The sequence below is a fragment of the Nipponia nippon genome, unplaced genomic scaffold, assembly GCF_047370975.1.
Source record: "Nipponia nippon isolate SJK-2023a ecotype South Korea unplaced genomic scaffold, ASM4737097v1 scaffold_12, whole genome shotgun sequence".
NCBI lineage: Eukaryota > Metazoa > Chordata > Aves > Pelecaniformes > Threskiornithidae > Nipponia > Nipponia nippon.
The window spans coordinates 24,471,963-24,484,509 of NW_028262313.1; the positions used below are offsets into that span (position 1 = coordinate 24,471,963).

Genomic DNA, 12,547 nt, shown 5'->3' on the forward strand with positions numbered 1-12,547 from the left:
TTAGAGGGGGCTGACAAAGTTGTCATCTTAAGGTTTCGGGCAACACTGCAAAATCTATACTTTATGTTAATTATTTATAAATACATGTTTCTACATATTATCTAAATTCTTAATTTAAAAGAATTGTTTCCGGGATATTTTTTGAAGCTGTCGGTGCAAAGAGTTTATTTTTAAAGTCTTTTGAGGTTTTATAGCTGAAGTACTTCAGAGCACTGCTAACAGCAAGAACCAGAGAGGCAGATGGCAGGACAAGAACAGCAGCTGTTTTTCTTGTCCAGGCTCTGTGATACATAAAAAGGGAAAAACTGCACAAGAGTCTGATCCAAATCCCACCAACTGCAAATTTGCACAACAGATGTAGATGATTATGGAGCCTCACCCTCCACATCTTAGTACTTTGTACCGTCATGCGCAGTAATGGTCTAAAATATGCCCCTTTGCTTGGAAAGTGTCTCTGTGCTCATGTTGCATAGGTGTCGAGAACAGCTGGGAAGTCAGGGTCATGTATCTGGCCCATTCACTCTGCACAGGTAGAAATGCACCTGGACAATAGGATCTGAACAGCTCAGTATTCGAGCACATTCACTTGTGCATCCTGATCGTCCTAGACAGTGGGTGGTGTAGCCTGTTGGCCTAAAAGCTGCCTTGCTTACTTGTGAGATTTGAAACTCAATCAGAGTGAGAGAGTCACAGAGCCTGGCCTTGTTCCTACCTGAGCGTGCAGTAGCCCCAGGGGCGGCAGGGTGCAGTCCCTGTGCTGTGTGAGTCTGCATGCGTGGGTAAGGGAACCAGCGAGCGAGTGGCAGACCTTGCCGCAGCCAGAGCAGCGGTTTCTACAGACCGTTAAATAAGCTGCTGCCGTACCATCGCCAGCCCTCAGCACAAAGTTGCAGTTTGATGAAGTCTGGGTCTATGTTAAACTCGGTAAAAACCAGCCCTTCAACTCCTGGACGGTTCTCCGTGCCCTCTTCTTTCTTTAGGTCCAGAGCATTTAGCGCCCTGGGGCAGCAGTGCGTAGGCTCTTGCATGCACAATCTGTTCCGTGACCCTGGTTCACGTTTGCAAAATGCTGCTCACTGGCTTCTCACACGCACAGGGAGGCCCAAGCAAACATCCCATCACCTCGATGTTCCCAGCCTAAGCCTGTCTCCCCTTTGCATTCATCAACGGCACAGTGGGGCCACTGTGGGAGAGGGAGCAGAATTATTCCTCCAAGAATCATCTATCGTAAGTAGCACTTATCCCCCCGAAGCAGCAGCCAGTGAACAGGCTGTGTGCTAACCCCCGGGCAGCCCTGGCTCTGATGTGGCTGGGGGTTTGGCTGCAGTGCGTTCAGCTGCAGACCGATGTGGCGTTCAGGCTGTAACTGGGCTGGGTTAAGAAGTTTTCATACACCCCCATCATCCCCACCTCTGGCTCTCCTGGAGATTACCAGCTCCTCAGCCACCAAACTATATAAGTAAGCCGCATCTACATTAGTTTTTTAGTTCAGATCAGGAGTTTGGTTTTGAAGTTAATTTCCTATTCGCTGCATTTTCTTTCCCATCATGGTGCAGTCTCACACCTGGTGAACTGAATTCCTTTTGGATGAAAATAAGCCAGAAGATGCGCTTCCAGGGGTGCATCTATTGTGCTCCAGCTATTGGCAAGCATTCAGTTAACTGGACCAGAACAGCGCAAGTCCAAAATAAGCTCCCTCTGAAACACATTTAGCGTGAATGTTAAATATTCAGCAGCAGCTCTCTTGTTTTCCAGATCTGCTCCCGCCACACCACGCTACTTGTTAATGTAGACATGCTTACCTGTCAAAATGATCCAGGCTCGCTTGTATGACTATTGAACCTGTTCAAACATTTTTCGCAGGATGGATTTTAACCCGGATGAGGGTGGCAGCACTGAGTTAGGGAGCAAGGAGACATGAAGATTTACTGGCACCTCTGCGGGGACAGTAACCTCCAAGGAAGGCAGTCTTAAATGCAGCCAAATAGCACCTTCAGCCTCAGGCCAGCTGAGCCAGGCTAGCCCACAGGTGCACTGAGCACCAAACCGCAGTTCTGAAGCTGGCTCCTAAATTCTCCTTCTCCCCTCTGCAAAATGCCATAGGATAGGCTCACCCGTGGACTCGGGCTTCACTGACTGACATCAGATTCCTCCTGGACGTCAGTGTGCACCTCCCCAGAGGTTTTACCCTCCAGTTAGCCCCTGCTCCCACTCATCTCTCCCTGACCTCTCTCACCTGCCGCCGTGATTCGAAAACCTTCTCTCCCACACACACAGAGCAGCTGCCTACAATCTAACTCCCTTCTGCTTCTCCAGGGCTCCGAGTCGGTGCTGCAGGCATTCCAGCTCCTACGGAGCAGAAGCAGAGCAGGGAGGGAGCGCTCAGCCTCCCCGCTAACATTAAGTCAACTCTCCCCACCGTACTGAAACTTGGTCAAGTGAATCAATGCATTGGAACACAGGGCTCAGACAGCCTTAAAGAGGGAAAAGAAAACTGGTCCGTGTTTCCAGGTAGTGGCATATAATGTGGAAGATGATCTCAGCACTAACCGTTTCAGACAAACAACCCTTTACCAGTTCTTTCCATCTAAGTCTTGGCTCCATTCATTTTGCCTGAGATTTAAATCTATTTTTGGAAACCTTAAAAATATACCGGCAGTTGCCAGCCATTTTTATTCCAATGCAGGAACATTATATACTGAAGATATTACTCTTGGCTCCTGTTTTTTTCCAGGTGAACACGAAGCCCTGACCCATGGCAATGTTGCCTAGGTAAGTATCGCAGCTCTTTCTGGGCTAGGTCGTGAAGCAGACTCAAAAACCCCAGAACGTTATTGTGCGGGAGACGCCTAGAGCCGCAGGAGTCTAATCTGGGAATGTTCATGCTACCTCTCCCACCCAGCTGATTCACTCACAGGCGAAGGGAATTCCTTCCCACACTGTGAACACTACACGGCGTGATCGGCAGTCAGGCTGGCAGGACTGAGAGACGTGCACCCCCGGGCAGCCCCAGCTCCCCCACGCTCTGCACCCCGTTCTTCTGTTCCCCACAGCAGAACACGGTGACGCACCGCGCAGCACACACCGCCCCGCCCAGCCACACAGGCACGGCAGATGGCAACATGTATTCTTCTTGGGTTTTTACTAAACACGTGGCATCTCTGATCTTAAAATGCAGAGAATTAAGGCATTTAGGATATTTGTACCAGCAGAGTGAGTGGGTTATAAAAAAGAGGAATGGATAGGTGGGTAGATCAATAGATAGATAGATAACAGATAGATAGGTAGGTACATACATAGATACATACATACATACTGTGTTCTTAGCTGTTCTCTGTTCCACAAGCGGCTGTCTTCGGCGACAGACGTAGAGAAGCAGACACTCAGTCCCAATTATGCCTGTTCTGTTTCAGGACAATTCTTCTCTGTTCATAGGGAACACAGACTGCCACTTTTAAAACACAGCCATAACTTTTTTTACTTTGTCTTACAATATTTTTTCTCTCACTTAATCTGTTTCTGTTTGTTTCGGTTTTTTGTTTTTAAGAAAAGAAAATCCCCTCAGTTAAAATGACAAGGAAAAAAAAAGCCCCCAATGTCAAAACTAGTTTTTCTAGCCCAAACACATTTTTTCAGAAGATCCCCAAGCCCAGGAGCCTTCCCCCTTCCCCCCCCAAGAAACCCCCATCCTCAGCAGCCCTGGGGCAGGGAGGATTAGCTTACTGATGTTTCTGCAGTGCTTTGAAAACACAAAAGCTCTCTGGGTAATTCTCTTTTAGAAACCACAGGGCCATCAAGATACCAAAGTCCCTCTCAGTGAAAGGCTAGCTAAACATAATCGTTAAGGAAAAAGGATGGCTCCTCAAGATATCAGAAGATATATACCAGGGAGATATCAGAAGTCCTCACTGAAGCCAAGGAGGTGGATGGCCTTCCAACAGTCCCAGGGCTGAGGGACAAAGTGCTGCACTGGGGGGTTTGTGCATGTGCCGTTTGTCTTTCTGTGATGATCCGGGAGAGAAGCAGCAGGGCCAGGGTCAGGCTGCCTCCTCCCGGCATGGCAGGACGAGGCCCCCGGGCAGGGCAGCGAGTCTCCCTGGGCTCACAGAGCACCATCCTTGCCGAGGCGGGGTGGGATGGCCGAGGGTGCAGCGGTTTGCTGCATCACCCGTTACTGGCTGTATCAGCGCGGCCCCGTGGTTCGTGGCGCTGAAGTCTCTGTCCCTCTACAGCGAGAAGCAACCTGCCTCTCACAGAGCTCCGAGGAGGCCTTGAGACTGACCTTTGGGACCTTTTATTTCTGGCCAGAAGATCCTGTTCCTTAGATACATACAAAACATGTCAAAAAACAGTGCCCACCTACTTTTCTGGGTTGCTGAGCAGCTGATCTCCCAAGACATTCCTTGGCCTTGGGTGACCTGGCCCATTTCTCCCCTGGATGCAGACAAAAGCACTGACTTGCAGACATGTGTAGGCTGCTGACACCTACTTCAAACAGAATGAGATTAGGAAGCTGCTTCCTCCACCACAAGCGACCACAGAAAACTCTTTTTTTCCTCAGGCTTTTTCCTCCTTTCCGTGAAGTTGCAGATGATTTTGAATTAATTGAAATGGTATGTGTTGGCGGGCGCACCCAGAGCTTCCTATGCCATATGATACATCACATATCCTGGCTTGATGTAGTGGCCATCCCCTTCCCTCCCCCCCCCCCCAACCCTACATAGACGAACCTACTTTATTAGTCCTGCCGCCACACCCCGCTGTGCTTGCTCCGTCCCTGCCCCGGGGCTCCGCATGTCCACAGCAGGCCAAAACACAAATACACCAGTAAGCTGCAGAGCTTAGAAAGCCAGCACCTTCCCTGGGTTTCTCTCAGGTTACTTCACAAGGTCAATTTGTTGGACACTGACATTAATTTTATCTCTCTCCACTTGTCATGTGAATCTTGTCTATTGACTTCAGGGCACCCAAAAGGCCAAGCGTGGGGACAGAATATATGTTCAAATCACCTGAACCTTTTTCCAGTCTCTCCTGAAAAGGGCCTTGGTCAGGCATATTGATCTTAGGTTAGCTCGCTGCCGGAATTGTGCCGCCCGCTTGCATTCACGTACCCAGATCCAGAGTGCCCTGGGGGCTCCGGTAGCCACCGATACATGGACATGCTGACCCAGGGAAAGCTGCTGATCTGTACAGCCGCCCCGTACAGACAGTGTCCAAAGGCTCTCTTCTTACACAGGTAGCAAGGGACTCTTCTTTTTCACCCTCTCTGACACCATTCGGTGGCATTCACTAAGAACAAAATACAGAGAAGGTTTCCTGGTTCCTGCTAACGAATGTGAAAAACAGAGACTCAAGAACCCAGCCTAGTGGACTCTTTTAGTCAATATACAACAGAGAGGCATAAAATTCTAGAACAGGCTTAAGCAGGACGCTCCTTTGGCAATTTTTTTCTCCTTCTAAGTTAGCAGATAGATGATGAAACAGTTTGGGAGTGTTTTGTAGTTCCCTATTGTGGCCTTTAATAAGGTCAAACCAGCATTAACGATGTTGTCTGGAGAAGTTCAACCCAAGCAATCTTGGCTAGCTTCTTAAACACAGTCTAAGTCCTCTGGTTTGTGTGACATTCAGTCAAGTGGATTTTTAGTCATCGCTTTCAGAGCCGCGTTCCCTTTCTTCGTGGTTAGCTACATGGTCCTCCCTGAGTGGTAGTATATTCCAGGTACTGAGCATCACTCTGGGTATTGATCCAAACTCTGCCCCAATCTGAAGAAGCCATTCGTCCTTTCCATGTCTCGGGCACTATATCTGCAGCACTGGGGTAATGTCTTTCACCAGGAGCCTTAAACCTTCAGGTAAAAAAGTACATTAAATACTACCTCGTACTTTCTGGTTTGCCAAACCATGTATGTGAGGTGTGTCAGTTTGCCTCCAGTTGCATTTTCCTGCAGTTTCCATTTTACATTATTTAGAGGAAGTAGACCTAGAAAACACAAATCAGGTATTTATTGCTTTTTAGAAGATTTCCTTTCACACAGGCTGTGTTTCTGTCAACACTAACACTGGATCCACTAATTCTGGATCGCCGACAGTAAACTGTTCCTCTGGAGCAGGCAAGGCCATTTCTGTCTGATTAGCTGGGTCATTTTGAGTTTTGCTGACTTCATGCGTTAATGCCAGCACACTTCAGCAGAGACGAGATTTGATCTGTTTTAAATCTGTAGGGGCATGGACAGGTGATGTTTGATCCATCTTCCTGGCACAAACAAGTTCATCAATGTTTTTTTAATAAATTTGAATCAGAAGAAAGAAAGAGCCGCCTCTGGACCGGCTCCTTGTATCACCAGGCCAATGTGTGTCCGGTCTGATACTTGGAGTCTTAAACCTGGATTTACTGCCCTGATGAATGACTGCTCTTTCAGATTCTCTTCCACTTTGTTTTTGCCTAGCTTTCCACAATAAATGGAGTCAAACTTTCCAGGATGATTCACCCTGGCTATAAGCAGAGATAATCCTGTACAAATCAGTGGGAATCAAGCACACTGCTGCTCTCCCAAACGCATCATCATAACCTAAACTGCTATCATTTCTACTTTTGTCATCTTTACTAATCGTCCCTCTGCACCATTTTGTATTTGTCACAAGGGATGAAGTATTCTCATAAATCCCAATCATACTACATCACAGTACTGTGCCATTTGTCATACTCGGGAAACATGGCACCACATCGTGCCATAAAACCGAAATGGGAAATATTTAGCATCAAAGGCTAGCTATGTCAAAAATCCTGTGACACTAACCTGCCCTGCAGAGAACTGAAGCAGCCTGCAGCGCGTAAGCAGGCATGAAGAGCAGCCTTGTGTAGGCAAATCACTCCTGTGCTGCGGGAATGAAATGAGAAAGACTCAGCACGCGACCCAGACTTTCTCCTGCACAGACAAGGAGCGACATCCTAGAAACACACAAGAGAGCATCGTAGATGAACATTCACACCACGCAAAACTCCGCAGCTACCCACACACAGAGAACTGCAATCATCCGTCTGTCGCCAGGTACTCAGCCCTGCTGCTGCTGGCTCAGCATAACAGAATCATAGAAGTTAAGTCGAGGCCTCGACACCCCACAGCTATCGCAGTGCTATCTGAGCCATTTGCTCTGCTGGTGATTTGCTCACGGCAGAGCTGGGCGTAAATATGCTGGTTCCTGATGCTGTCATCAGAACCTAGCCCTTCATTTCATTGGATGCAGGGCCCCGACATAGTTGTGCATAAATTTAAGTTCACCTCAGTTCCCAGTGCTGCACCCTGCAGCACTGGGAATGAAGAGCAAACTACTTAACGAGTGATAATCATCTTGTATATATAGCTTTGAAAGGAGCTCAACATGGTGAAGAATTGAATGGCTTGGTTCTCCTATCCAAAAATAGCTCACGGGGAACAACCCACTTTTGTATTCCAGTAAGTCCAAGTGAGAGTAATAACAGGAAAACTTATACATGGTTGTTATTTTTTGTCAGTCCCAAGTGCGCTTTGCTTACTATACTTGCTTGTATCATTCTTCTCTAGGCTGACTTTCTTCAGACTTTTCAAGTCTACTTTATGGTAAGACAAATCTAATTTTCTGATACTATTTGGAGCTGTAGGATTGGTTTAAGTCCACATTAAGAGAATACATTCTGTTCCGTAAGGTCACGGTTCATTTAATCTCAGTGCCTCAGTTTCCTCACATATAACATGAAAACACTAATTTCTCCTGTTTCAAGAACAAAAAGTTACACTATAATTACTGATGCTTGCCAAGCAGTTGGCAGGTGTGCAAGGGGGAGTATGAGTACCAATGATTACAAGTACAGCACTGTATTTATGAAGCTTGTTGCCTTGCTTAGGAAAAAACAAATTTTGCAGCTATCCCACTGTGGTCTATCTGAAAGGCTGCCCAAAGGGCAGCTGAGGGGTGCGGTGTGGAATCAGCCTAGGTATTGTCCCTCTCAGAAAAGTTACGAGCCTGTCCGTCTCTGTGGACCTGATTCTGTTCTTCCTTACAGTGGTGCAGACTGAGTGCAGTGGTTCAGGATTAACTGTAACTGAGACACAAATCTGACCCATTGGGTCAAATTCCAGGATAGTTCGTGTATCCAGGCTCAGAAGAGCTTGGCTCTTCACTTTCTGGGTAAATGTCTCTATTGATTTAATGCTCAGGAAAGGAGGAAGAACATTTCACTGGCAATCTCTGCTGTACTGAGGGCTAGCTTCACCTTTCAAAATTATCAAATTAATTCCATATTGGACTGTTTTATATAATCCACAGCTTTTGACTTAACTACCTTGTTTGCAGAGAGATTTGGAACAAAAGTGGGTACTATAAAAAAGTGGACGGCTGGGAACGATGAACTGACGTGATTTTGGTGAGGGGCTCCCCTGTGCTTGTCCTCAGCTAAGAGCATTTCTTATATTTCAGCTCTGCTTCTAAAGTAACCATGGTTCAAGGCATCAATATTTCATGAGGCATAAACGGTTCCCCTTTAGGAAAAGTAAAAGCAGTTTTTCCTGTTTGTGAAATTTCCACGTTGCCAAGAACAAGAAAGCTTTCGAAACTCTATCTTTGCTGCTTGCAGAGCTTCACTGCCTTATAGGGTCTGAATCTCCTGGATTCACACTGGGGGCGGGCTGGGAATGCTGGCTTTTCCTCCTTCTGGGTGATTCTGGGAGGCCCGCAAATGATGTCATGCTACATTTTAGGCTACAATAACAGGAAATCATCAAGTATTTACCCTGGCAGACTGGGCTGTGATGTGATTTTCCTCCTCTTCCTCTCCGCCCCCCCGCCCACCTCGCCCCTGCCATTGACTTCCTTGATATATCTGCTTCCTCCGATTAAAATACTACAAGGTGACAGCACTGAAGGAGGAAAAAGGGAAGCGGGGAGGGAGCCAGACAGGCGCATTTTGACGGGACGATTCCCCTCATATGGCTCACACAGAGCACAGTTCCCCTGCCGGCCCCGCACACGCTGTGTGAGCACAGCGGCCCGGGCACCAGTCAGCAACGTGGCCTGCTGAGGCGCGAGAGGACGCAACCCTCGGAGCTGCAGAAAGGGAAAAGAAACGCTCCCCTCCCTAGCACGGATGAGGTACGGGGGAGATCTCCCTGGCAAGGTTTTGCTTCTAAATTGCTCTGTGGCTGGGCAAACTGTGCCACAGAGGCACATCTGAAAATACATGGCATAGGCGGATGGACTCTAAGGAGGAGGAGGCCACACTTTCAGGGGCTGGGTCAGAGGAAGGCTGCAAGTGGACTTTACCCAGAGACGGTGCCGCAGTTTGAGGCCAACATCAGGTTTCAGTCAGCGGTTGAGTGAAGGTGCTGGGGCTGGGCTGGGATTCAGGCACTGCTTGGACCACGGATGCACAGCACGAATGTTAGACCTTCTGTCCTTTCCAGCTTGCTAATATGGAGGGAAGAAGGAGGAAGATGTAAGGAAGTATCCAGGAGACAAGGGATTCCAATGAGGGAAAACAGGAGCACTGCTAGACTGATTGGCTTTGGGGCAGTTCACGTTTCCCTGAAGGATACAGCACGAATATATCCTTCCAGCTCATAGCTACTGCACGGGGCTAGCAGAGCTCGCCCAAGCAGCTTGGAGCTGGGGGACTGTAAGGAGTAGCTAGGGGTGGCTAACTCTAGAGTAGATATCAGGATTGCTGGAGCTGAAGGAGGGTGTATGAAGAGACAGGTCATTTACAGCAATGTGGAACAAAGTCTGAGATGAGAAAGATGGCAAATATTAGAGTTTTCTGTGAACGAAGATGTGCAAAAGAAGCATACCTCAGGATAAGCTGGGGTCTCCTTTCTACAGTCTGTCACAAGACAAGGTATCCAATGAAACTGAAAAGGCAATTCACTCTAAAGATTTTCTTTTTTAGCACAGTATGCACTTAACCTGACATAGGGTATCCCTGAGACCACAGAATTTCTGCCTGTTCAGCAGAGAATTGGACTTATTTTATAAGTAAAAAGGGCCAGGGTGTATAACATACAGAAAGAAAGACTGGAGCAGCAGGGTGTACCGTCAGGCTAATTTCTAACCTGTCTCTTGCTAGACTGTATGCAGACTTATCCTGCTGCAAGGAAATGGTAGAGACCCACAAGAGCCCTGTCTCTGTTCCTTGAGCCCTTGGTTTTCCATGACACAGGAATTTCATAGCTTGCAACCATGTGAAGATCCTGGTCTGTGTCTTACGTCTAGCCATCTTTTTGGAGAAAGGTCTTCTTTCTGACACCTTCAGCAACTGTGATCGATTTGCAAAGAGCGGGCTTCCTGCTCTAAAATCCTTACTTTCTGTGTATGATTGTTAGCGTGTGTTGGCCATGAGCTCCTCTGACCGCAGCCACAAAATAGCGGAAAGGGCACCCCCTGAAACCACAGGAGCGTCCTCTCCCTGAAGCCCTCTGGTAGAGCATAACTGGGTGCTTCCCAGAAACAGGCCCTAGGAAGCTCACTCAGTGGGACGTTCGCGTTCTTTTGCACATAGGAAGGACTTTGCATCCTGTTTGAGGAACACATGACTCCGATATGGGAGACATCCATCTCCCATCCCCTGTTCAGTGAGAGGGTTCCCCATCTTGACCTTGGCATGAATTATCCTCAGCCCAAATGATACTTCTCTGGAGCTGAAAAAATGCTGGATAATGAAGTGGTGTGTTTGTTTATCCTTGCTGAGACTCTAAGTTGTCAGCCCAGCCTCAGGCACAGCTGATTGATAGAACCAAAGGCAGAGAATGAGGCCACGCTTGTCCCAGCTGCTGGAGGTAATGGAGGCTTGGCTGATGCAACTGTGTTCTTCCCTTTTCTGCTGCATCTCCCTGCTCCTTTCTTGTCTTATCCTGCTAAGTCTAGGCATGAACAGGGTAGGAAGGGAGAGGGCAGCAAATAAAATACTTTTATTTCTATTGTCTATTTCTCTCCATTCATGCAACATCAGCAACACGGACAGCTTTAAATCATGCCAAGAAATCTCCCCAGTGGAAAAGCAAAAAGCCTGAGACAGTCACTCTGCACAACTACTAGGATGCAGGAAGCCTTTCTCAGAGCCCCATGGCTCTGTTCAGCACATTTAGAAATTGCAGATCTCCAGTTCATAAAGGCAGGAAAAGCTTTTAGAAAAAAATAGTCAGAGGCACTTACACCCTGCTTCTACGCTGCAAGTGTAAAGTGCAATTTCCAGCAGTTAGTGGAAGGAACAGGAACCATGAAGATGTGACTTCACCAGTTTATGTTACTCAAATACGTATCTGTGGTCAGTGACAAGCTGATACAAACTGCATTAAAGCCACTGGTGCTATGTCCTCAGTCTTATTACCCACGATGTTATTACCTGAGGCAGCTAATATCAGGGCTGTGAGGGAAAGACTACCCCAGCAATGCTCACACATTCATTATCTTACAGCGTGGGTCTATCCCGGTCCAGAATAAATGGGAAGCTTTTGCCCCAGGCAGGTAGCTGGGATCTTACACCCACTTAAACATGTACTTCACTCCCAGACATGCTTAAAATGAAGCACAATCTCAAATGCTTTGCTGAATGAGGGGTTGAGGCTTTCCTCTCTTTAATAATCCCAAAGACAAATTGTAAGGGTTTATCCACTGGTAAGTTGTGTGGACTAATTAGCTCATCTTAAGGAAGCACTTTAAAGCTGAAGAGTCCTGTGCACTCTAATTATTATTATTAAATATACCTCTGAGGCAGCAATGTGAAAGGAGAGAATTGTGCACTCGGTCACAAGCTTTTTAATAGCCAAAAAGCAATAGCCTAAAACTACAACCTGATCTACACTACGAAACCATTCTGGCTGCCAAGAACCACGTGAATAGATGTGGATACGATTCTAACACTGCTAGCACAGAGCGCGCAGAGGGTCCACTTCGTGCGAGGCGGGGGTGAGGGAAGGATATTCACTTCTTACTTTGCTCCCAAATAAATGGTGGGATGGAGATTTGTTTCAAAGAAATGCAAGCAAGCCGTAGATTAGAGTCAGCCTCACGACATTGTTGGGCTGCACTGGAGGCCTCAGGGAATTGTCCCCCAAACTGCTCTCGGGGTGGCTAACACCAGCAGGCAGCAGGGCTCTTCCCTCATCGCTCACTGAAGCACAACTCCTCGCAGCGCTCCTCTTGCTTCAGAAATCTGCAGCTAAGAGGCTCCACGAGAGAGAGAGAAGCGTGGTCTAGACAGGGGAAGGGACAGCTGCTTTGGCAAAGCCGTATTGCCAAGAACAGGCCCCTGTTCCCCATCACTTTTGCACTGTGTGAAGCTGTGGTCGTTTCCCAGTGACAAGTAACTCCTCATCCTTCCACACTGGGGAGCACTGGGAACATGGAAGGAGGGGCAGCTGTATCTACTGCATGCTGATTCAGAGGTCAGCACAAGTTAGCAGCACTGGTCAGCATGTGCAAGGGAGTTTTCTGCTGGGAAATCCTACGCTGTTTTGCAGGAATGTATTCTTTTTACTGATATTTTCATGAAAGAAGTCAAAAGTGCTCTTTCACATAT

At 47.5% G+C, this 12,547-nt stretch overlaps 1 long non-coding RNA gene across 1 annotated transcript; it reads right to left on the bottom strand.

The window, feature by feature from the left end:
- Positions 1-4,753: 4,753 nt before the first annotated feature.
- Positions 4,754-10,427, bottom strand: LOC148056772 (uncharacterized). The gene is made up of 3 exons (XR_015702805.1): positions 9,298-10,427; positions 6,798-6,878; positions 4,754-5,980 (listed from the first exon to the last, which is right to left on the bottom strand). It is a non-coding gene; the product is annotated as an uncharacterized LOC148056772 (long non-coding RNA).
- Between the last annotated feature and the right edge of the window lie 2,120 nt (positions 10,428-12,547).